Source organism: Nothoprocta perdicaria, unplaced genomic scaffold (assembly GCF_003342845.1).
Source record: "Nothoprocta perdicaria isolate Ctin4 unplaced genomic scaffold, notPer1 scaffold_302, whole genome shotgun sequence".
NCBI classification, from domain to species: domain Eukaryota; kingdom Metazoa; phylum Chordata; class Aves; order Tinamiformes; family Tinamidae; genus Nothoprocta; species Nothoprocta perdicaria.
The window spans coordinates 453,771-478,593 of NW_020455536.1; the positions used below are offsets into that span (position 1 = coordinate 453,771).

At 40.5% G+C, this 24,823-nt stretch overlaps 1 long non-coding RNA gene across 1 annotated transcript; it reads left to right on the forward strand.

The window, feature by feature from the left end:
- Positions 1-3,345: 3,345 nt before the first annotated feature.
- On the forward strand, positions 3,346-11,645 carry LOC112949982. The gene is made up of 3 exons (XR_003249917.1): positions 3,346-3,395; positions 7,519-7,606; positions 11,595-11,645. It is a non-coding gene; the product is annotated as an uncharacterized LOC112949982 (long non-coding RNA).
- Positions 11,646-24,823: the final 13,178 nt, after the last annotated feature.

Consider the following 24,823-nt stretch of genomic DNA (forward strand, 5'->3'; position numbering starts at 1 on the left):
AGGACCAGTGCGCTCGGTTTTGCTGCTCACATGCACAAATGATCCAAATGCAACCCTGAGAATGCTGCATTCCAACAGTCCAACAGGAAGGATTAAGCAGGGAAGTCCTGAATTGTGCTCGACCTTCAGTGTTTCTGAAGTGCACAAGTTAGTGAAGATAGATTCGGAACATGAATGACATCCTGATCCTTTTATTGAAGCCCACTATATAGCAGGAAGGCAGGGAGATACTTTTACTTTTTATGAGTGCCTAAGGATCTGAGCATGCTCTGTCAAAGCAGGATACAGAGCAGACTGCAGCTCTGTTCTGTGTCTGTTAAGGAAACGAGCCCCACCTCAGCTAAAATGGGCAAAACATCCTTGGTAAACAGCACATTGGGCAGAGCTTTCACAATTAGCAATTGCTCCATGAAACTCAGACTGGCCACTGCCCAACTGCCASTGAACTTTTATCCTCCCACAACATTTTGTTTAGAAACTATTTTTATTTTTAAATAATAATGCTCACTAGCAACACCCGTTCTGGAGGACAGTGACTGCTCTGACAGTGATCCTGACTCTTGCTTATATTGGGAACGGCAAATGCCATCCCATGTAATAGAAACTGGCCTTTAAATGATGAAAAGGTAGTGGCTAGTACATAAGGTCCTATATGTCTTCATTAATGAAAGGAAAACAAATTGCTGCTACAATCCTGTGTTGTTAAACTGTGTCCCACACAAAAGCTTCCTTCCAGTTCTTATGACACTGCATTCTTGATGGTGGAAGGTGAATATTTTATTGATTCCAGCTCCCTTCATTGATCTTATTTTGTAATCTGACTCAAAAAGTAGCCCTCTGCTCCTTCCAGTGGGGCCTTTGAATCGTTCCTGGGGACGGCAGGTGGGTGTTAGCAAAATAACTYTGTATTCTGTGACAAACCTGGAGTTCAGTTGAGCTGGGAACTTTCACAGAATTATTTGAAGCAATATTAACCTGTGATGGTTCCTCAAATCAGTTACCTCCTGGTACCTGGTACCTTGTGCCTTTGGTACTGGTGTACTCAGCAATTAGCAAGCACAGGCTTCCTAACCCAGCTRCCTAACTGATTACACTGCAAGTCCGGTTTGAGTGCAGCTAAGTCCTCCTSCTCTTGCAAATAGACCCCAAAGTGCCATGTATCAGTGGGATAAGATGTAGAGAAAATGCAAGGGTAGAACTTACTGTTGTTTCATAATCCAATTACTTTGGATACGCTGAATCAATGGGGCTCTTCCAGCTCAGAGAATGAGGTCGGCTCATGTGGATACGTGCTTTGAATCGCAAGCTCTGCCAGTTCTCACTGGCAGCGCTGAAGAGGTGCCTGTCCCAGCTCCCTGCCTGCTCCCCACAGCGGTCCCAGGGGAGGCTGCCTGGGCATCGGGCCTGCRCTGGCAGTCGCGGCTGAGCACACGGACAGAAGGCACAGGCTGCTTTCCYGGGAGCAATGCTTGCTCTGACTCCCTGTCCCTGCTGGATTTTAACTTGGGCAGCTCAGAAGACTGCTCTCCCACTATCACTGTTAACTGCAACCAAAAATGTAACCAGAACCTCCAGACTAATCACATGGGGTTAAACTCTGCTCTGAGAAGCAGTGAGCAATGTAGATCTGTCAAAATCATCACTTACATCCGAGGTCAGCAAGGTCAATTAGCCAATATATATTTATACACATATACACACATGTTCTTAAATATGCTGTTGCTAGATCAGTATGATCTTTCAGTGAGTGTTTGATTCCAGTGTGGTTCTCAATTCAAGCTGGTTTTGTCAGCAGCTTGTCAAATCATAACGCTGATATGTTTTTCACACCAGAGGGAATGGTATCACAATGCACTTTTGGGCAAATCTTGCAATTTATTACACACAAGGTATGAAAGGTATTGCTCTGAAGAATATTTAAATGTAAGATAAAAAGGCAGTCTTTTTTTTTTTTTTTTTTCCTCAGGGATGGTATAATAAGAAAATTTTGAATGGATGCAGTTCTGTGTTTGTGGGAAGAGCCATCTTAATCTGTGGGAAGTGTACCAAAATGATTTCAAAAAATAATTTAAGTGCTATTTTGGGAGCACAGTTTCCAAATTCCTACCCTTTGGGTGTATAGAAGGCGTATGTCTGGATTTGCAGAATAAAAAATGATGCCAAGAGATAACTGGAATTATTTTGACGGCAGCCAGCAAATATATCTCATCACTATGGTTGCAAAAACAAACACCCAGCAAAGGGCTATATCTGACAAGGAGAAAATAATTAAGGGAAATGGAATAATGTGCTGTCTGTATTAATTCTTCAMGTTCTCTCACACAAATGAGTAGTTGCAGGGGTGAATTCTGACCTACATGTGAGTTCTTGCTGCAGCTTGGGCACATATTACTTCAAAATAGAAAGGGATAGCAAATACAGCTYTCTATCCAAAGCTGTTCCATCCCATCCTTTTGGTGATATGTGAGGAAGTTGTAATCACATCACTGGATTTGAATGCAACAGTGAAGTTCTTCATTTAGTTGTGTTCAAACTGAAAATAACTTGATTTTTACCTCTGGTTGGGATGCAGTTGATAACAGACACATGATAAAAGTGCCTTGCTCCTAAGGCTTCTGGCTGCTCTAATTTTGGGGSATCAGTTAGTGCAAGTGCAAGCAGTGCTGTGCTGCTAAGATAAGTAATGTTATTTCCTATTTTATTAGTATATTTTATTTACAAATGTTTTGAAATAAATCAGTAATATTGACTTAAAAAAAAAAAAAGAGAAAGGTTAGATGGCCATGAAAGGAATAAACAAATTTTAACACAGGAGTGGGCAGAGCTTACATTGGAATGGCTGCTGCCCTTCCTTGTTGACAGGGTTCATATGCTGCCTCTGGCCTCTCAGGGTTTAGAGCCAGACTTAACGTGAAATTGGTGCTGTTTTGTCTGAGCATCATTGATTTTAAAGAGCCCTTCAGCATCGCCTGTCTTTCTTAGCATAGGAATCTTGTAGAGGAAACAAGTCAGAGGAAGAAATAGTRCAGCTGTCCCAAAATAAGCTGTCAGCTTCCACGAATCCAAGCTCTAAGATTAAAATGATGAAACAAACCAGTTTTGCAGATAAAACYTTGCTCCCTCAATCTCTTATTTGTGTTTTCTCCTTAGGATTGAGCTCAGCTCCTTACTCATTTTGCCATGAGTGATTCTGTGGAGACAAGCTATACCAGCAATTGTAATCACCTCCTCCTACTCTTGTTCTTCTGGAAATATTTATTTCCTATAATAATTCAAAATACTGTGCACACCCATGGGACATATATCTCATATATCCCATTGTCTGCTAAGAAATTGCAACAGTGGAATAAGATGTTACCTTCAAGCAACTTGTAAATTCTTCCCTTGGAAAATGTGTGAGTATTCCTTCTGCATTCCTCATTTGTTTGGATAAACAGTTAGGAAGATTGAATGACATATCAGTCCATAACAGTAGCTGAGCTAACTGAGTTCCTGATAATATGCTTATTGTACCACACTACATTCCACCCAAAGGGAAACACTGTCTTTTTCTTGTTGAGCTTTCATGGAAACCAAGTGAGCAGCATGTACTTGAGAATGGACTGCAGAATTAAGTAATATACWGATACACTTCCCAAATCTTTTTGGCATCAGATTATTTAAAATTAGAGTTCCATATTTATATTAGATTTTATGGATAGCYATAAACATTACAGTAAACATTTCCTAGCTAGGAAAAAGCTGAGAATCTAGTTCTACCTTACCTCCTGTAATTTATTTTGCACCATAAATTATGGTGAAATGTACAGAAAAGAACAACTTCCAAATAGTTCCTCTACGTTGCTTGTATATTTTAGAAAAGTAAATCACATATAAGTATTTCCCTCCTGTCAGCAGTAAGAGTGACATCATATAAAGGGAATGTACACAATGCCAAAAGTGTCCTGCTGGTTTGTATTAGTTTCCCTGGCCAGGCACATCCTGTGTAGCACTAGTTAAGCTCTACCAGCTTGAAAATAGACAGTCAGATGAAGGGTTCATTGCAGAAAGGAGCTTCCCTATACCCAGCGTATAGARAATTAGGGTGTATCTTAAAGGTTGATGCATAGTTCTTCCTCTTAAGACACAAAGTGGTCAGTGTTCTTTTGGTACAAATTCAATCCCTTCTTCTCTTGAAAAACAAAACCAAACAAAACAAAGAAGAAAGAACAAATTGAGAGATAAAAGAGATGAAAATTATTATAAGTAATCTTTTAAAATGATCCATTTTTTTCCAGACTAATGGGGCACACTAGTGTGCATTTAGAGCAAATGTAAGCCCAGTTCAATCTCGGAGTTGGATGCTTCTCACAAGGTTTGTTTCTATAGCACTTTGCTGGTGGTTCCCTGCAGCTGCTGATTCCGTGTTATGAGCAATAAAAATCTCATTCTTAGTTGGAAGAAAAATATTTGCAAAATAATTTAATAAATATTAAAAGTTATTTGCAAAATAATTATTTGCAAAAGATTTGAAAACCTCTGGGTTCGGGAGCGGGTGTGGGGGTGACAGAGCATTTCTTCCATAGATACCAATTCTATTATTGTTAGGAACAGCTGTGGTCTGTGTCTGTGAAGCATCTGTGGATGAAATGAAAGGCAACTTCAGTATTTCGTCCTTGTCCCTTCATTCTTCCTCCSTGAAGCCCAGAGCTGTGCAGTGCCTTCTGAAATAGATGCATGCTGAAATAGTGGCTAAAATGGTTTTATTTTCATTTCATGCAGTATTCGTTGACTTAATGTTGGATGCAGTGAAAAGAAATTTCTGTTCATGTCCCTTGTAGATTCTCTCCTTGAATTTCCATGTTTCCTGCCTATTTCTTCCTTAAAATTTACTTCCTTTCTAATTCTATTGGCAAGAGTTTGAGCAAAACAGTGTGCGTAAGAGTGACAGAAGGCAACAGCATTTTAATGACAATTTTGTTGGTTATACTTCTATAGTAGTCAATTAAATTGAGCAGATTTCCAGCTATTGGTGACAATACAGGTACTAATCTCTGTGTAGTTAATCAGTGGATACTTCAGAAAGTGAGGCAAGATTGGAGAACAGGAAGAAAATACTTCATTTGAACTGGGAATTTACTGAAAGATCTCAGCCCACTGGTAGGGGGAATATTGAGCAGATGGGTTGGCAGCAGTGCACAGACAGCTGGTTTTGTCTGGCATACAGGTGTTTAACTTGGCTGCTTGGAGATTAGCTACTGGATGCCAGATTTTTTGAGGGGATCACCTTGTTTAACAGAAAGTGGCTCTTGTCTATCCCCACAGCAGTTTTGGTGAATGAGCCAGCGCAGCTATTTTGACATCTTCTCTCCTCACCTCTTTGACACTGCCCAAAAACCCCTCCCGTCCTCTGCCAGAGCTGGATTTAGATGTGAGAGAAAATGCAGTCTTTGCAGTTATGGCAGTGTGGTTTTGCCTCTGCTTGGGAACAAGATGAGACATTGGGGTGTTCAGTATTCATTTTTTGGGCCAGAGGCTACTATTAATGTCCTATCCTGTCATTCTGCAGGAGAATCCCTTTGATTTGTTTCCAATAGACAGATGAATGTTAGCCAAGCTGTATGGTGAGATTTAGCAGTGGGAAATTTGGGGGGTTTGTCCAAAAGTCAGACTGTTGAAATAGCTGTACAACATCAGCAAATCCAGTTTGCTGTTTTCCAAGATGTAGTGACCCATAAAGTAAAAGCATTTTATGCAAAGGTGACAGGTGTGATCAGAGACTCCAATAATGGCATCAGATACAAATTAATGTAATACTGTCTACTAGAACACTGAGTGTGAAATTCAGACCTGGTATAMCTGAGTTAAACAACTGTGCCTAGGACTGAACGTTGTTACTGGTGTTACAGTTCTGGTGCCAAGTATGGTTGCAGCTTGAGTGATCTGAGATTGCTGTTGAAGCCAAACTTCTCCCAGCCTTTTTGACTGGTGTTCCAGTGTGAGTGCCCTGTTCGGAGCACATATTTGATTGCTTTTGCAACATCTAGCTTTCCTGTGAGTCAGAGACTGAGCATCCCCACTTAAAGTCAGATATAAGCGTCTGGCTATTGTAAAAGGACAATAGCGAAATGCTGATCTGACATTGTTATCTTTAACCAAAAAAAATGAACATCTGTAGAATGTAATATTTTGAGGTTTATTTTGGTTTTATTCTACAAAAAAAAAGGCTGGTTTTCGTTAAGGTATAAACACTCAAAATGCTGTTAAAATGTTCTAATGTTTTGCTTTATGAATGCAAACTGCAATCAGTTGTGGAACAGTGCATTGGAAATATAATTGCTACCATCAGGTTGCTCTTCATCTGCGGAGATAGTTCTAAGTACCTGTATTTTGCATAAAGAATCCAAAGTGAGGACTCAGACATGTCAGCTTCTTGTTAGCAGTGAAATTTGGTAGCATGGGATTTTGCTATTTATGAATGTAAATAAATATACAAGTATGCACACAAACATTTTTTATATATATTATGTTAATTCTACACTAACGTTGCCAGACATCACAATTTATGATGATGTTTCTGGACTGCAGTAACGTGCAGTCTGTGTATACTTTTTTTTTTGGTAAAGATTCTTTTTTGGAAAGGAGGACGTGTCAGATAACTGTAGGAAAAGGAATGTGTTTATATTTGGGATGAGCAATCCTCTTAGGCTATTTCCAAGTCTGTTTAAGTGCAGCGTGTTTTCATTATGTTCCAGAGAGATGGCAAAAGGGGGGGGGGGGGGGGGAAATCAGTGAAAACACAGACAGAGCCAATTAAGAGTAGAGTAAAAAATGAATCAAACAAAGCCTGTATGTAAAGGAGCAAAGTGGGAAAAAGAAAAATTTAATGCAAATAAGTATCTGTGACAGTCTAGTTTTGGAGACTGCTCTATTTCAGCGGAGTTTTAGTTAGTAGAAAACTGGCATTATTAAAACTAAGAAAAGAAGGCCATTCTTTGAAAGATATATGAATTTAACTGATGGAAGAAACAGGTCCATGAACTATAGTAAGTTTTATGAATACTAAATATAGTTGAGAGATTTCAACTGCTGTTTAAGATCTTACAGATCTTACAGATCTTGGTTTTATCTGTACCCTTCAAAATCACCATAGTTCCCCAGTTATAAAATGTGTCAAATGAGTCTCTCCTAATACTGCAATGCTGATTTTATTTTTTCTATAAAAATGTTCTGTATTAAAAATGTTCTGCACATTCGTGCTCCTCTTCCACATGACCTGATCGAATAAAACCTTACCATTGAATGACCTTCTGCAAGAAACTTTGTGGCATGTCTTGACCTTTTATGTGTGACAGTACAATAATGTTTGCATAGTCGGCTATGACACGTGAGTCATTTCAGCATCTTTATAATGGGAACAGAGTTGTAAATGAAAYAGAGGGGGCTGGTTCTATAAAACAAGTAGTGCTTAGTCTTGAGTTAACCTGTGTGCTTACATGACATGCTTAGTTAATGTCATGTTACAATTGTGTGTTACAGGTGTGCTGGATGTAAGGCTACTAGATGACAGCCTGCAACATGGACCAGTCATTTGGATGCTGAATGGAAACTGGATAGAGTGATAAAGGTACTACACAAGTTTACTGGGTATTTTTTTGTGTGTATTGATTTTGTTAAGTGAGTGGTTATTAGAAGTGAACATTTGGAAAATAGCCAAGCGATTCTGGATGAATGGTCTCCCAGCTGAAGGGCAGTCACCTCCTTGCAGCCTGAAGTTGTACAGGTACCAGGAATTAGCAAATGGGGGCTCAAGGAATTAAAGGTTAACTGTAGTCAGAAAGGCAAGTTGCAAGAAGATCAACACCTTCCTTTTGTAAGTGGCTCTCAGGACTTATCCCAGTGAAGCCCTTCTGAAAACCAGCATGATGGAAAATACAGAAGTCTGGAGTGGGAGAGGATGAGCAGCTTCTTGACACAATCTGGTACTTTGGAGCACCTTGTAAGAGTCTGTGACAATGAGAGTTTGTAGTCTCAGCTTGAGGTAAATCATAGAAGGTGGTTCTGGAAAGCCATTTTATGGAGTGTGTCTAAATCAGCCTTTGCCAACACACTGGTTAACAAGTTAATGATCAGTCAGCTTAAGTAAGAAGAGAGGGTACAGTCTTTGCTGTGGTCAGTCCTGTGAGGCTGTTCTGGAAGAGATGGTATCTGCTCTGCTTCTCCCTCTCCAGGGGTCATGCAGCTTCCCCACAGCCCCCTCATTACTGCTATTTACAGTCATAGGTTCAAAACCTCTAACATTAAATAAAAATGTAATGCTGGCCATAGACATCACACTTAGGAAATCTGTGTATTTTAGACTGGTTAAACTCTGTGTTTTGCAGCTCTTTAACTCCCAATGCTTTTTTTTTTTTTAAAGCTAGTATGATTTTCATGCAATGCGTTCATATTTTCATAATCCCATTGTTGCTCTGGGCCTTCTTGGTGAAATCCTATCTATTGCCCCTTCCTGTGTCTTTCTACGCTCCTTATTTTTGTCCCTATTTCTCTGAGATAAAGCTCAGTTTTATCATGTTGCTCACTTAMAACAGGTTGCTTTCCTTGCATGCCCTTCTTCAGGGCATAAAAACTAAAGCTAGTTTAGTTTTGTTTGCCTAGATAGCTTATTTAGTACTAATGGTTTAGGTAGCGGGGTAAGGAGTGTGGCAAGCTAATTTACTGAGCTTCCATGGCAAATCATAGCTTGGACTAGACCTTCACCAAGCCTAAGCAAACCAATTTAGAAGAAGTGGGATATGACTGCTAAGAATACGTACTTGGATGGATTTTCTGTAGCTCTTKGAAAGTTTTACAGAGTTTGCATTTCTTCACTTGTGAAAACAGAAGAAAATGGTCCCGTTTTTACCTTGCTCCTCCATATGTCAAACATCTCAAATTGAATGTTGTGTTGTAGTGACTCATCCAGTCAAAGAAACTTAATGCACTTATGTGGATTTTTTAAAAATCATGATACTTCTGTGAACTAGTTAAGTGTTATTGGCTACATTGTACAGCTGGAAAATAGGGAGAAAAAAAGATTAGAAAACATTTTCCAAAATTACCTTTAAAAAAGATAAATGCAAAAATTCAGGAATCATCTTTTGAATGTGGATGATCATTTGGAAATTTAGGAAATTTAGCAGTCAGCAAAATATCTTCTGAATCTTGTTTATCAGTTTTATTTGCACATTGACATTTCAAAATGCAAATGAATGTATAATTTTAATGTATAATGCATAAATGAATGTATAATTTTTTAGTAGCGGTCAGATTTACCAAGAGTAAATAATACAAGGCTAAATCCACCCCGCTAGTAAACGCTGTGCGCCAACAGTTTATTTAATAGTGAGGTTATTTATAGAACGCTCCTTCATGTGATGTTGTTGCCAGCAACCCAGATGTCCCTTGCATGCACTCAATTTTAAATAAAGGTGAAAGGCTAAGGAAAATATRAAAAGCACCCACCTTTTAATATTTGAATTCAACAATAACACGCTGGGTGTGGCCACGCCGAAGCTGTGGCTTGTCAGATGCTTGGGAGAAGGGAAGGGTGGGAAAGCTCTGTGCTGAGCAGTTCCACAGTCTGCTTAGTGAAAACACATCTGACACCAGCCACTGTGGCCCCAAAGATACAGGGAGAATGGGTGGTGCTTTCGGTTCTTACAATGAGTAAAGCGCCTTGCTCTGGTTAGGAATGTAGCCACAAACAAGCATTTTCACTGCAGTTAATGTACTTAATGTTTGCAAAGTTGTGAATGAAAACTTAAGACTTGTTGTTGGTGTGTTGAGAAAAGGTTGTTTTCTCTAGGCTGTGGGTTTTTTTTTTTCCCCTCTCTCCAAGGAGCCTGTGAGGCTCTTTGCATGAAGCTTATCCTGAAAGCTGCTGCTTCATGCTCAATTTGCTCTGCTTAATTTGGACACTGTGATGTTTGCAGTGTTTATGAACTAGACTTTCGGGCTGCTATTTACAGAAAATGCTGTCTCTCCCATTTGAGAGTACTTTGATACTGAATGAAACTCACAGGAATGTGGGTAGGTCAGAGACAGCAAAAAGCGTGTTTTACACATGGATAATCCTCCCTGGAACAGCATGGGGTTTTTGTTTGTTCCTCTTTCAAGTCAAAAGTAATGACCTAAAAGTTCTGTGAAGAGAAATTTTAATGCTTAAATAATAAGTGTTTAGCTGAAACAACTTAGTAGTACCTTGAGACAGCCTAAATTTAGACAATATCACATATAGATCCTCCTAGAATAGACTTCCAGTAACCCACAGTTACCCAGAACTGTCTGCCCAGCACACAAAGTGACCTGGATCAGTAACTTAGCTTTTTGAATTCTGCTTTTATTAGGGTTTATTCATATAGTTCTTATTCAAGAGGATTTACAGCCTAAGAAAAATATTAGTATTCTGTAAAATCACAGCCAGTGTGCTTTGCTATTGCAGAAGACTCTTCTAAATAACTCTACTTCTGCTCTGTCTTATCTGTCTATAAAGAATTTTATTTTGAGAAAAAGGTGTATATCTCAGGTCATGCTTGAGTGTTTGCCATCAAACAAACTGCTAGTGCCTCCCGAATTGCTGCAAGCAGGTTGTAGTGAGCCTTGTATCTAGACAGATTTTGTCTGGAATCATTCAGTACATGAGAAAAAGATTTCACCTCATTTATTTACCAGATGGCACTACAAAGCCATTCCATTTATTTTTCCTGACATGTTGTTCAATACTGCTGTGTTATATCCTCCAATGTTGGAGGAAGGTACCAGGACTGAGCAAAATTCTCTCATTTTCACAGTTACAAAGCTAGGAGATTGTCAAAGAGAAAGTTAACTACCAGATAGGGACTGAGGAACCCTGTACAGCAACATCAAGCACCRCTGCAGTAAATTGCCTTGTTAAGACTTGCCAACTAGATACTGTGTAGGTGTTTCTATTGGATTAGGTATAAGCCTTGCACAGAATTGCATGCTTTTTTGTTAGGTATATACCTTACTACTAGAAAAAAATAAAATCTTGTACGATAGTCTCCTCGTTTGGGCTGCCAATTTGAGAAAATGCTGCCCAGTGACACAAATAACTACTTTCCCATCTGTGTTCTCTTGTAATCAAAGCATGAAAAGGTTTAACACCTTTCCAAAGACAGGCAGCTCTAAGTAACCTTCAGAGAAGATAAATTTTACAATTTTCTGTTCCTTTACCTCCTGACAGGGAGAAAAACCCTGCAGCCATTTAGAGAAGCTTAGAATGTCGGCTAAGTTTGTATCTTCACAGGGATGTGGCTGGGTTCGGCCGGGTGCTGAGTGCTGGAGTTCAAAAACCTATGGATAATATCGGTTTCTTAGGCAGGAGCCAGGCTTTACTGGACCAAGAAGGGAAGTTCAGCATTAGCTGAACTATGAAGGTCAGGTAAAAGGAGAACAAGCTGTACTTCGAAGTCATTGAAAAGGTGCAAAAAAAAAAATGACTTGCTGTTTTTTGGCTCTTGTTCTCTTTAATCTGACACCACTGTTACAGTTAAGAATCAAACAGGGCTTTTTTTGCACTGATGCAGCGAATGTTTGCTTATCTCTTTGTTCAGATCACTGTATAAGCAGCTGTGGAGAAAAGGAGCAGAGACACCTCTGGCAAAAAAAAGAAATCACTGATGGGAAAGTTCAGGGAATGCAGGCATGACAGGGGACCCTGGTAAAATGTAAGTAAAAAAACTGCAAGCAGAAGCATGCACGGGCCATCCTACATCCCTGATTCAGTTATTTATAATTTATTTTAAAACTAGTTCTTATTCTTGTTAAGGATGAAATGTGGAAAGGTCACAGCTCCCTGAATTTACAGCTGGGAAATTAAAGGTATTTTCAAAAGAGGCTCATTGTAACTAGAGCTGTTGCCTGCATGAGGTTGAGTCGGATGAGTGGCGTGGGATTATGGATTTTCTCTTACGTTGCTTGTAATTTTCTGTGAACCATGATATCTGCAGATTATAATTAATTCCTCCAAATAAGTGTGCCAGTAAAATGTGATCACTGAGATGGGCCTAGAAAACTGCCACAAAGGGGTTAATCCCATAAGGAGGAGTGGGTTAATCTGTGATAACTGAAATCTAGACAGTCCTCACGGGCTGTGAGTTAGCTGTGAGTCACTGCAGATCAAGGCCACACGATGGGTCTCAGGAGGCTTGGGCTTASTTTCCTGCTGTGCCACAGCTTCACTTTCAGACCCCAGACAAATTTAATTTCTTTTGGCCATCTCCAGCATGGGGCTGGTGATCTCATTCCTACCCTTTGCCTGTTTTTTCACTTCAGACGAAACGTTCCTAAGAAGTGGCAGCCTGTCACCGCAGCACCTAACAGCATACGGCCRGATTAGCTGTGGGATCTCTTGCACACTGTCTTCTGGCAAACACCATAACTCAGAACATAAATAATGTTTTACAATTGCCCTTTTCTTCAGTTTCCAAGGAAAGGACAGGCCATATTGTTTCAAAGAACAGCTCTTATCTGGTGATATTAAAAATGTTCTGAAATGTTCTCTAGTCACTCTACAAGCCAGAGCAAATTGTAAAATCCTTTAAGTGAGTTTGTGCAGTTTTAGTACCACTCATGCCTGAGCTGGAAAACCCTCTTTCTGAAATGACTGTCTTTGAACAACTAAGGTGTGAAATTAACTTCTTAAAATGATTATGGGTATTTCAGGGAACTCAAGTTTAAAAAAAAAAAAAAAGAACAGCTGCAGGTTTTGTTCCATTATTTATCATTACCTTTTGTCTGTACCCTTCTGGCTTGAATTCACAGATTAAAAGTGGAAAAAAAACACTGCTTTTGCATGAGTATTAGTTCAAGATGATKTATTGCACTTCAGAATGACAGCAAAGCCGGGCAGCTTTGTCCAAGCCGGGGAGCTGTTCCTGTCAAATACTTATGGGATGACTGGACACATGCTCAAATCAAGACCTTTGTTTAGTAAATACTGAATATTCCCTAGTCCTTTCTATCCTGTCGTCATTTCCTCTGTACAGCTAACAGCTGTAGCTTCAAGCCAGTGTGTAAAAGTCCTTGGTTGGGCAGTTTCATAATAAGTGTGTTTAACCATGTAACAGAGGTCTTCGCTAGTGCTTTTTCTTCTTGGCAAAGTTCTTAGGATTTTGTAGCCTGCAAACCCAACAAACCTATAGCGATCTTTTTATTAAAAAAGGCATAACTTGTAATTTAATTCATTATCCATTTAAGTTATATGAATATACTGTAACGCATCTACGAAGTAGGAAACCTAGTCATAGCCTGTGGTTTGGGGAAACTGCAGACTCTAGAGGGGAGATAGTGTTGCATTATGGTAGCTGGTTTCTCATGGTTCAAAAGGTAGTTGCTCAAAACTGAGCTACTGGTTCAGAGAGCCAAATACCCAGCAATAAAGCAGTTTTTCCACATAGGTCTAGGTATTTCCCCAGGCCTATGAAGGAAGGTGGATGGAGGGGATGATTGCCAGTTCATGAGTGGTTTCAGGGCCCTGTGTTGAGTCAGGGGCAGGAATAGGAAAACGGGGGAGAACCTGGTAATACCAATCGTACCTGGGCTGTGAGAAGCAAATAAATTAGGAGAATTGTTGACCGTGGGTCTTTTAGGGGKTTGTTACACAGTAATATCTGTCTGATTCTTCTGGGAAGATAAAAGGCAGCAGTATTGCACAGTCACCTTGTCAGTATGAGTCGTGGGCAGGGCACACAGGATTTGGACTGAAATTTCCAAAAGGCTTCCTGACAGTCCTGAAAGGTTTCCCCTTTCTAGAGTGATGTGTAAGTAGCCACCAGCAGTGTTAATTGATCAGACAGCAAACATCTGTTTCAGGGCAGGGTGGATGTTGCATCCCTTAAGTTAGGAAAAATGCTGAAACCACGAGCCCCATTCGAGTGCACCACTGAGCCACTGCTGCATGGCGACACGCTCGCCTGTGCTAGAATTCATGCTTGGTTCTCCAGAAGGGCAGCTCCCAACTGAAGCCTGGCTCCCTGGGGCAGCCTTATCAGCTTGCTCTGTACCATGGGTGGCCTCGGTTGCACCAAGTTCTTGTCCTGGGACCATGAGTAATGTCAAATGGGCCCTCWGCAAGTTGTGAAGGTTGATGCCCCTACCCTGACCTAGCAAAGAGAACGTTCAAGACACAGTATGTTTTATTAATTGGCAATATCATTCCATGTAAAAGGGATGATCCTCTCAGAGATGGCTTTTCTCATGTTAAGATAACTGAGCAGCACAAACCTTAAGGAATATGTGGGTCAGGACCTGTGTATAAAATACAAAACATACAAATGACAAGGCAGTAGGAGAAGGATTATAAATAACCTTTTCATACCAAGAGAAGCAATAAATTTGCTGTGTCCAGGGTATCAAACCAATGATTAGCTCATTCAGTTTCAAATTAACCTCATTAGATTTTGTAAATGTAAAACCTCTTTTGAAAAATGACTTCAAACTGACTTAAGCTTACTCTAGAGAAATAGTTGGAATTTGACCTCTTTCTAATAGCTTCTAATAGTTCCCTTCTACTTTAACACATAATGATGTAGCCAATAAATACAATAATCTTTGTTTTCTGCCAAAATACTTCATAAAATGTTATCCATCTTCTGAGGGTGGGGGATGGTTCTGTTTATTTAAAAATGAAGTGAATGAAAAATGAAATGAAGTTTATATAGAACATGTATTTCATGAATAGACAGCCTCAGAGTCCATGTCATGAATTAAATGCTGTTTTATCGGTCCTTCATGCAAAATGGTTCTTGCTAATTCATTTATACCACGAGTTATCTTGCAGAAATGATGCGTTCCATGAGGGCTGGGGTCCTGCACCGCAGCCTGCAGCTCCACCATCATATCTGTGCTATGGGAATTTTAGCACAATATTCCCTGAGGTGCTGCAATTAGGTCAGCGGCTCTTTTGGGAGCTTGAGCGTAGACACAGCTCGGGGGGATTTGGACAGCTTTAGCAGTGCTTAGGGCAGACACTGTCCGGGATGCAGGAAAGGAATATGTATTTGTTTTCCCCAGACAGAACCGTGCAGCAGGAGCAGACCCACATAATGGCTTCTCTGCTGCATAGTTCTCCAGAGCAGTCACTGGGCTGCAGGCGAGGGTGGGTGAGTCAGTTAGCTGCCTCTGTCCTTAAGGTACCCGTGTCCTGTACACTATTTGAGGAATGAAACTGTAACATTTTTTACATTCAGCTTCATGTATGTGACATTCTGAAAAGGGTGATGAAGTACTAAAATGTTGTCAGTATAGCGAGAAGAGTAACTAACCCACATATTTTGTGGGGTAGTTATTTTTCTTTTTCTTAAGACGGAGCTCTTTGTGTGTTATCTCCCTTACCCACCTGCTCCAGCTGCACTAGCAGAGCTGTGTTTAATTTGCAGGGTTCAAGGTTAGCCTGAGGCAGGGCTCAGACCATGGTCAAGATATGTAAACATGTAAGAGGCATGGGATACAATCACAATTGGGAAGAATGACATTTGTTTTTCTTCTTCCCCCCTCATCTTTGCCAGTGACAGCTCACTGATATTTTTGCATAGCAAGGCTCAAGCTCAGGTGCTGATTTATCCCCCAGTCTGAAATCCTTAACCAGGCAAAGCCTGGGACCGGTGTTGCAGATGTATTGTTTGTGCCTGTCTACTATAAGTCATTGTAAGTCAGGGAAGAGACACATCTCAGACCTTTTGGAAAAGCATCCAGGCTGCTTTAACCTGTTTGGAGTGGCTCTTGGGGTAGGTCTGCATTGCATAGTGGAGATACCTGTTCTGGCTCCAAGCAAACTGTTTCCAGAGYCAGAAATAATACAACTGTGTCAGTGTGGTGCTTTGCATAAGACTAATTGGCATGTGCTGATATGTCTGTGTGGCTGTGCTCAGGACTACACAGCCCTGTTGCCATGTTCAAGCAGACTCGGGTAATGCTCAGATGCGTCTGCCATGTGCAGCACAAAGCCTTGCTGCCCTCGCACATTCTTAGGATTTTCTCCTGTAACTTCAGTTTCTGCAAATGTTTCAATTTTTGATTGTCTTTCATTTGTGCAGGAGACCAGCTCCCATCCTGCCCTCCAGAGAAGTCCACCACAGAGAAGTGCCCTCCGCTACTGCAGCCCTTGCTGAACCCTCGGCATCCAGTGGAAGAGCTGGGGATCTCCAGCAAGTCAGAGTCTGGTGAGGAGGACTGCTGTCCTACAGTCAGATATGGTCCTGTGTTCCTGTTCTTGCTGTAGAGGCCTGATAATTCTGAAAACCCACTAAGCCCAGCATCATGCAGGACTGCCCTGCACCCCATACACATGAATTTTCCTTTGAAGCATTGGGCACTTGTTTGTAAATTCTAAAATTTKACATTGGGATTGCATTTTTGACTGGTCTCTTGTCTGAAAAGCCACTGTTCAAAACAACTCTTAATTTCTGGGGACATTTTCCTCCCAGTTTTCCCCAATCCATTTGGTTTTTACCTCAGGTCACTTTGGTACATGTGGGTTTAGGCCACCTGCACCCATGTCTGCAGACATCAAAGTTAAAAATTTGTTTCTAGGGAAACAATGTCTGAGCTAAAGCTCACTTTTGGGCTTAATTTTGCTTCCATTTCTCTCCTTTTAACACTTTGGCTATTCTTGTCTACCAGAGCAGTCCCACCTGTTACCTGTAGATCATGTTTTTTGTTATAATATCTTGCGCATACAAACTTGTATCATGATAATGGAGCAGAACTTTCAGTCTTTATCTTGCACACGTAACCTCCAGTACACACAGCAAAGAGAAATGTAATACAAAGTACAGAGAATGAGCAGCTTGTCAGGTTAAAGCTATTACAGCTCTGGAGCCTTAAGGATGATGTGTTAATGGGACTTTCAGACGAGTGCCTTGGCCTCTGGCTGCTCATGGGGATGCTGGGTGGTATAACAATAGAATTTTCACATGGCCAGAATTTCATTACATCATTTGTTAGTATATAGAATATCACGGGGGAGTTTTCCTTTATTTAACACAGTAATAATGAACAGCTGGCTGCATTACAGTCCTCTGCGTCAGCAAGGATACAGTCAAAATATATTAGTCTAGTTTAAAACATTTAAATTACGTTTTTCTAGATTGGCCAATATGCACAGGGAATGAGAAAAACAAGGAAAAAACAWTTCAATAGTGGAAATAAAATGTCAAGCATAATGGGAGCCTGAACACTATGCACAAAAATRTTGGCCTGAAAGGTGTTAGATGGATTTAACCTACCTAAGGGGCGTAGATTGTAAATGTATCTMGTTTCCAAGACTGCTCTGGCCGCCTAAAATGACTTTTAGCCAAGAGTTATATATGATACACCATTTATATCAGGGGTTTGATAAAATTATGATTTAACTTGCCTGAAAATTCCAGTGTTAAAAATAATGTCAGCTATTAGCTCCTTTCCTGCCCCTGCGACTGCGAAGAGACACTTGATCACTCCTTGCTACCAGCACKGCCTGTCTGTTAAGGTTGTGCCTCTGCCTGCTTCTTTCCCTTCCCCTACACCCTACATGCTTGGGAAGACCATCCTTGCTGCTGCAGTGAGAACAGAAGCCCTTTTCGGCCAGTTTTCCTGTGCCTCATGTAGAAGTCTAGAACAAGCTCTATGCTGAGCCCATGTAATGCATAGCAGAAGTTGCCAGTATGAATGCATGCGTGGTTCCAGCCTCTGCAGTGGCTAAAAAACTGATACATCAGCCTCTCACACGGCTGCGATTCTGAAGCACCGTTCCTAGCAGAGAGGTGTTTAACACATCATGACTAGAGTCTGTGCGAAAGAAATTGGCTTCCACCTGTGACCTACAGCTCATGAGCCAGACAGTAGCGAATGGAGATGGTGCCTGTTAACAAATGAGGGAAGAAAATGTTAAATTTTCAGAGCTGGGCCCCTCGATTGGAATTGGAGGGAGTTGAAATGAGAGAGATGTAGTATTTCATGTTGGCTCAAACATTTCAAATAACAAACAGACGGAGAACACAAATATAATAAAAAATTTTATTGTCTTCAGAGTAATGGAGAGAGAGTTTTATTATGGTTTTCATGTGACAGCAAATGCTGTAATTAAGACTGTATTATAATAACAATTGTGACAATAGCTATTTTTAAGATATTCAAACTTGACAAATTCCCTTTTCAAGTTTTCTTGCTTCCCACAACAAGTGTCTAAAAAATATATATTCACAAGTCTTTACTAAGCTCTAAAAATCTGTAGAAAGCTAAATCTAATTCCAGGCTGCATCGTTTAACAAAAACAGATTAAGGAGCACTGGCATAGGCCTCAATGGAAATAGTAGCTCATATATAGCAATTTCTTTGCCTACTTTTTGTATTTAAAGAATAGTTTTATCTATCTTAAATATCCCTGTGTATTCCAGCACTGGAAAGCTAACAGGCATTTCTTGATAATTCCCTTTTCAATTCAGCATTGCCATTAAATGAAGACTTTGTTGAGACACTTGAGCAAGTGACTCTTGAGCATCTGCTTGAGAGAATATTTTCTTAGGTAAGGCTGCTCTTAAACAGCAGCATCACTTCACAGCGCAGAGATGCAGGGCCATGGTGGACAGTGCAGTGTGGGGCATCCTGGTRCTCAGCAGGAGCTCTGATACCAGCTGGGCTCATGTGGCTGCTATGCAGGAGGTACAGGCAGTCATGCAAACACTCAGCTCTGCAAGTAGAACATTCAATAAACCATTCCGAGTCTTCAGCCTTCACAATTTTTTTTTCCTAGGCTCCAAAAATTTAATTTGTATTTAGGAGAGATACCACAAGTACAAACTGCAGCGGATCATTTTATTGTTGGTAAATGTTGCAAGCTTCGAGGYTGAAGAGCAGCACCAAATCTTTACACAGGATATTGAGTTAATGCTGTTAAGGGAAAATGATCCATCTTCCCCGTGCAGAAGGCATTGCGTCACAGGAGGGATGGAAACAAAGCGCTCTGAGAGACTGGGATAGGCAAACTTCCCTCCTTTCACAGGAAATGGGTGAAGCCTTGCTTGAAATTATTATTCAGACGTTTTGTGCTGTGAAGGAAATGTCTCCTGATAGCACAAGCTATTGGTTTCCTGTTGTGAACTAACAGTTTTGGCATAACCAAGAATGGACAGGAAGGGCAAACGATTGGGGGTCAGCTGAAGAACTTGTCTTAATGAAAAGACCAGCCCAAGCAAGTGGGAGGAAATCTGACCTGAGGAAAGAAAAATGGGATTAGAAAAGAGGGGAGCTCGCAGAAAAAAATGGGATCAGTTGTTGATTGTTGCAGTATCTCTGTGGAAATAAATAACAACAAAAATATCCCATGTTAAGTGAGCCGAAAGCGGGGGTGGGGGGGGTGCACTGCTGTTGAACAGGAAGCATCGCGGGGGGAGAAAGCCCTTTGTATTCCACCTAATTAAGCGCCTGATTCAACAAATACACATCCGGCTTCTACCCTGAGGAAAGCAATTTTTGGAAGTTTTCACAGATGCAAGTGGTTTTTTTTTTTTTAAGTAAGATCCTGCAACAGAGACACTTTCAAATGCTATTTTTCAACTCCAGTGTATAAATAGCATCGCTGCCAGGTCCCTGAAACTGCCTTAGGATGGGGCCATCTAACTGCTTGTCTTCTGCATGCAGAGAGAAAGGGCCTCTGTGACCTTGTTCTACTTAAGGCCTCTTCCCAGCCCGCTGTGGGAAGCCCAAGGAGACTTTGGCTTGTACCAGTCCTTTCCCGAGGTTACCAGGGACCAGGTCACCTTCCTGGGCTTGCAAACGCAGCATCGGCCCCACTGCAAYGTGAGTGCTGAGGTTCTTACAGGATTTAGCTTTCAAGGGGAAAAGAAATTTCTTCATTGTTACAAGCTTCTCTTTAAGATGGCCACAGAGGTTTCGTTTTGAGCCTTCGAGATGTTTAAAGGCTTTTTCTTAAATAAATGAAACCGGCTTAGGTTTCTGTGTTATGTRCTGGCGACACTAGTTGGCAGGAACTCCTCACACCCTTGCAAAGGTTATTCTGATTGCCTGGACATTCAGGCTGCCTATTTCAAAAAACAAAACATGAAAAGAGGCAATCTGTGCTTGCCTTGCTTGCGATTCTTAAAAGGCCTTTGTTAAAGTGCTTTTTATGATGCCAAACCCACAAGAGTTTATAAAAATGTGCCCGCATTTGCCTTTGAATTTAATTAGGATGGAATTACAAAATGTGCATGTACAAAAACACTTCTGCTTTCTACTCTTAAAAAAACATAAACTTCACTCATATTTGAATCACACTTTTTTTTAACATCTCCTTTTAAATATTTTTGTTTCCATTTAGGACTGCCAACATTGCTATGGAAACCCCCCAGAAATAAAGACTTTCCCAGCCTTATGAGAGCACACCTGCAAGAACAAGAATTGTAGCTAGCCTTTTGCCTGTCAGAAGAGACTCTCCTTCATTACTGGTGTCACCTAAGGACATTTTTTATGTTTGGTATGATTTGTTATCTCAAAAATTGTGGAAGGTATATACTTGCTTAGAATTTATACAATTTGATCTCTTGCCAAGCACCCATAACACRTCTGCCTGTATTCAATAACTCTTTTTAATTTACTGTCTCGGTTTCGAGGAGAAAAAAAATGCTTTACAGATTGTAGACCTGAGGCTGGAAGTCCTGAATTAAAAAGGTGAAATAWGCATTCATCTCAATGAGACAAACACACGTCAAATGAAGTCCCGGGTTCTTAATAGAAATCTTTCCGCTGGCTTCGGTAGGATCTGGCTCCAGCTTGCAAAGAGCATTGCACAAATTCATCTGCTTYTTCCTGCCAGAGAGATGGGGTGTATTTACTATTGAACTCTTGGCTACTACTACGAGTGATCTGTTTAGGCTGTTCATCCTTGCTAATTTTATACATATCCTTACTTTTGTTACAGAGTTATATATTCAGCAGTCAAGCTTTTTTTCCCAATTAAAAATATAATTTAGCCCATTAAAATTGTTTACATGTTTACATGTTTACCTTCAAACAGAAGGTAGCTATAGTTGCAAGGCTGAATTCAGATAATGTGGTTGTAGAGTAAWACCTCAAGAAATGTTTTTAAATGTGTTAAATTATATCTAAAAAAATCTCAGACCAGATATTGCCATTTGGGGGAGCCTACTGTCTGTTTTTATCTGAATTGTAGATGATGCTTTTTTAAAAATTAACAGTATACAAAGGCTTTTAATTTGTATATATTTCTGTGGCATAGTGTTAATATGATAGTAAGTCTACATKAGTAGTAAAAACCACAAAATGGCTTTTTTTTTTTGTTCTTCTTTATTAAGAAAGATTTCCATAGATCCCAAGTTCAATGAAAATGAAAGTTTTAGCATAAGAAACACATCTTTGCATTGTTAACAGTGGTATAAGAAACCCTTCTTTGTATTTTTTGAGTGTTTAAGCATACCCCAGAACTTAATTTTGATAATTTTAGGTCTCACCTAGATTTGCTTTTCACCACTGTTCTGAGGAGCAAACTCAGTGGCCAGATTGTTTGCCAAAATGGCCAGGCAAACCCCAGAAACGACAGCTGTAATATCTGCATACAGCTTCTCCCAGGGAACAAACCTGTTGGAATCAATGAGACATTAGAAATGTGAAATGTGAAATTAGATGATTTCCCTATGAATATGAACCTCAGCCCTCACCTCTCCAGGAATAATCAAGAATGTAAGAAAATGTGCAAATTTAGACCTCCAGAAAGTCTAAAGACTAAAAAGAGCTTAATTCAGGCAGGACACAGAAACTTCATGGACAAATTAGTGTCATGATTGGTGCTGAAGCATCTCAGATATTATGGATATTATGGATACATTGGGATTTTACTTCTTTTTTTTTTTTTTTGCAGGACTGGAGCTTCCTGGTGTTCAAATGGAAAATCTTTATGGAAGAGGCAAATGGTGCTTAAGAGATGAGACGTCACAGCACTGCACGGGCAACCACAGTGGCCATGTGTGCATGGACAGCTCACACCAGCTGTTAAGAAAACCTGTATCCTCACCCAGGACTAATGCCCCTTTTGCTGGTCTTGCTATTGGTAAGTGGAGGATTATCAAACTTCCGAATATTTGCAATCAATATTTGTTATCTTTTATGTAGCAAGACAAATGTTTTACTAACAAATCCTGATTCATACGTTGTAGTTTCCTACTGCACTTCAATTTTTCCTCTAGGCTAAGTAGACAATTATTACAAAAAAAAAGTAAATGCTACAAGCTGTTAAATTACAAGCTGTTAGGTGGCTGTGTTTCCATGTCAGGTGGGAGTGTTCCTGTGTGCACATTTGTGCTCAGAATGACCATTTCTTAAGTTTTGTTGCATATAGTTATTGCCACTTGCTGTTGCAGGTGGGAGTAGAAGTTTAATATTGTTGTGGAGGTGGGTGAGAAACCTGGGGGCAATCAGATTTAACAAGAAAGACTCATAAGTGTTTTCAGTTCTTTGGTGGCAAATAGTGTAAAAGCTGCAGAGAGATAATAGGGGGAAAAAAAACCCACAAATTTTGAGGATTAATTTTTCAAGAATGAAGGCGCAAAATGGCATTAATTTTATTGGAAGTTGTAAACTGGCATAGATTTGAGCTCAGACTTACTAAAATTGCCCCTGTTGCTATGGAGGATGCTCTGTATGAACTGCAGTTCCCCCTCCTGAAGTGTTAAAACCACCTTTYGCTTGTGTGGACTTTCTGCAACTGATGAGATTAAAGCAGCATAATACCACTTCAGCTCAATAGGGAATGATTGCAACTGGAAAGCACTTATTTATTTGGTGTGAATCATTCTATAATACATTTCACTTCAATTGCAAAGGGAGGATGTGTTTTTCTTTTACGGTTTACCTGAATAGAAGAAGAAGTGAGAACTAATGGCTGTTACCTTCACTTTGCTAATGCAGCTGACGCACACCTCACTTTGTAGACCTGATGGGTTGCAAAAGGACATCTAGGTTCATTCTGGTGCTAGTCCTGGTATCGCGGTGCCKGCTGGTACCAAACCCAGTTTTGCCATTGGTTGTCAGAACACAGGTGAGAACCAAGAAATAAGATTGCTGTACTAAATATCATAGAGCCAGGAACAAATAGAGACAAAGTATTAGTTTTGCTTGTCTTTAGACACTATTTTGTCTACCTATTTTGTCTAAAAATAAAGCAGATTATATGGAGAAGGTTAACTTTTCAAGAGCATTTGCATGTTACAAGGATAATACCTTAGTCAAGTCAACTTATGTTGACTGCTTTGAACTGACAGGGTCCAGGGTCTGTCTGCTCCCAAATCTTAGGCCAGACTTTGACCTACCGCTGCCAACCTAAGGCTCACTTGGGTTTCTCTTAAGCATCATTAACATTTCAGGTTAGAGCCCTTCATTCTGATTTACTTAAGTGCCAATTACTGGAGTTTGTAGGGAGAGACAATACATATATATATATTTTATTAGGCCAATTAATATAATTGGAAACAGGCAGGGTCTCTAGCTTATGGTCTTTTCTCCGGGTCTGAGGAGGAGTGGCAAAAGCCAAGCTAAGGACAAAGTTAGGCACAATTCTTAGTTTCATCTAATTATATTAGTCAAGCCACTTGAGAGAGAAAGGTGCTTAGCCTGTGTAGAGCAAGCTCCCTTCCGTATTACTGCGATCATATTCTGCAGGGGAACTTGATGCCACGATGAGCTGCACAAGCCCATGCAGCAGTTGACAGAAGGGCCTGGGGCTCCTTCCTTCCTGTTACCCAGCACATCAGCACCGCCACACAGAGCCTGGGCTCTGCAACACCAAAAACAATCCACCCAGACTGCACAACCCAGTGTTGGCACGTGGGCTCTGTGCACGTGAGGCCTTGCTGCCCAAGGCTGATCACTGGGGTGGCTGGATCCTTCTCAGAGAGCGAGGAGAGCTTAGTGCACTGTGCTTCAGGAGCCCTTTGGGATTCCTCGGCTGTCTCACCCTGAGCTGATGGGCGGACAAGATTCTAATCAGACAAATGGATGGATTACCAATAAGTCCTGTTGTTCAGCCATCTGGATGCAGTGCTGCTGCCAGGTTCGTTTTTCAGCTTGATAGCCATAATGATTTTGGCAATGGTCATGGCTGCTCCCTTTCATTCTTTTAACAATTTCCATTTCCCTCGCCAGTTATTTTCAGGGTCCTGGCCTGCTCTTTGAGAGCTCTCTGTTTTCACATTTCATGATTTCTGAATAGTGATCTATAGGGCTACCTCCCTCTATGGTTGCTGCTCATATTCTAGGAGTAGCTTTATGTAGAGCACATGCCTTTTGATCTTGCTTGTGACAAAGTGACTCGCGCGAGGCCTCTCTAAAGAACCTTTTCACAGCCAGGGATCTGAAAGGAGACAAGTCTCAGCTCTCTGTTTTGCTGGACATGGCATGCAAATAAGCATACAGCTAGTCAGATGGAAAAAAAAAAACGTGTTTTAGAAGTGCTGTCAGTAGCAAATCCCAGCTGTTCCTGTAGATATAGCACACAGAGGGACTCCCCATGCAGCACTGGTTTCAGCTGCATTTTATTCTATAGTTCGGTCTATCTTTAGTATTTTGTCAGCCCCAACAGGCTGAAACAGGCATCTTCTTGTGTATATTTTAAGCTGAAAGTAAAGTCAGTGAATAAATACTGAGAGAGGCCATGCACGGATCCAGAAACAAAGCTAGCGTTATAGGATACGCAAGGCCTTTTTTTCTGAAGCATTGTTAAGTTTCATTCTCTTAAATCCCTCCCCACTGTCCAGCTCAGATCTTATCCCATTGAAAAAAGAAAAAAAAAAAA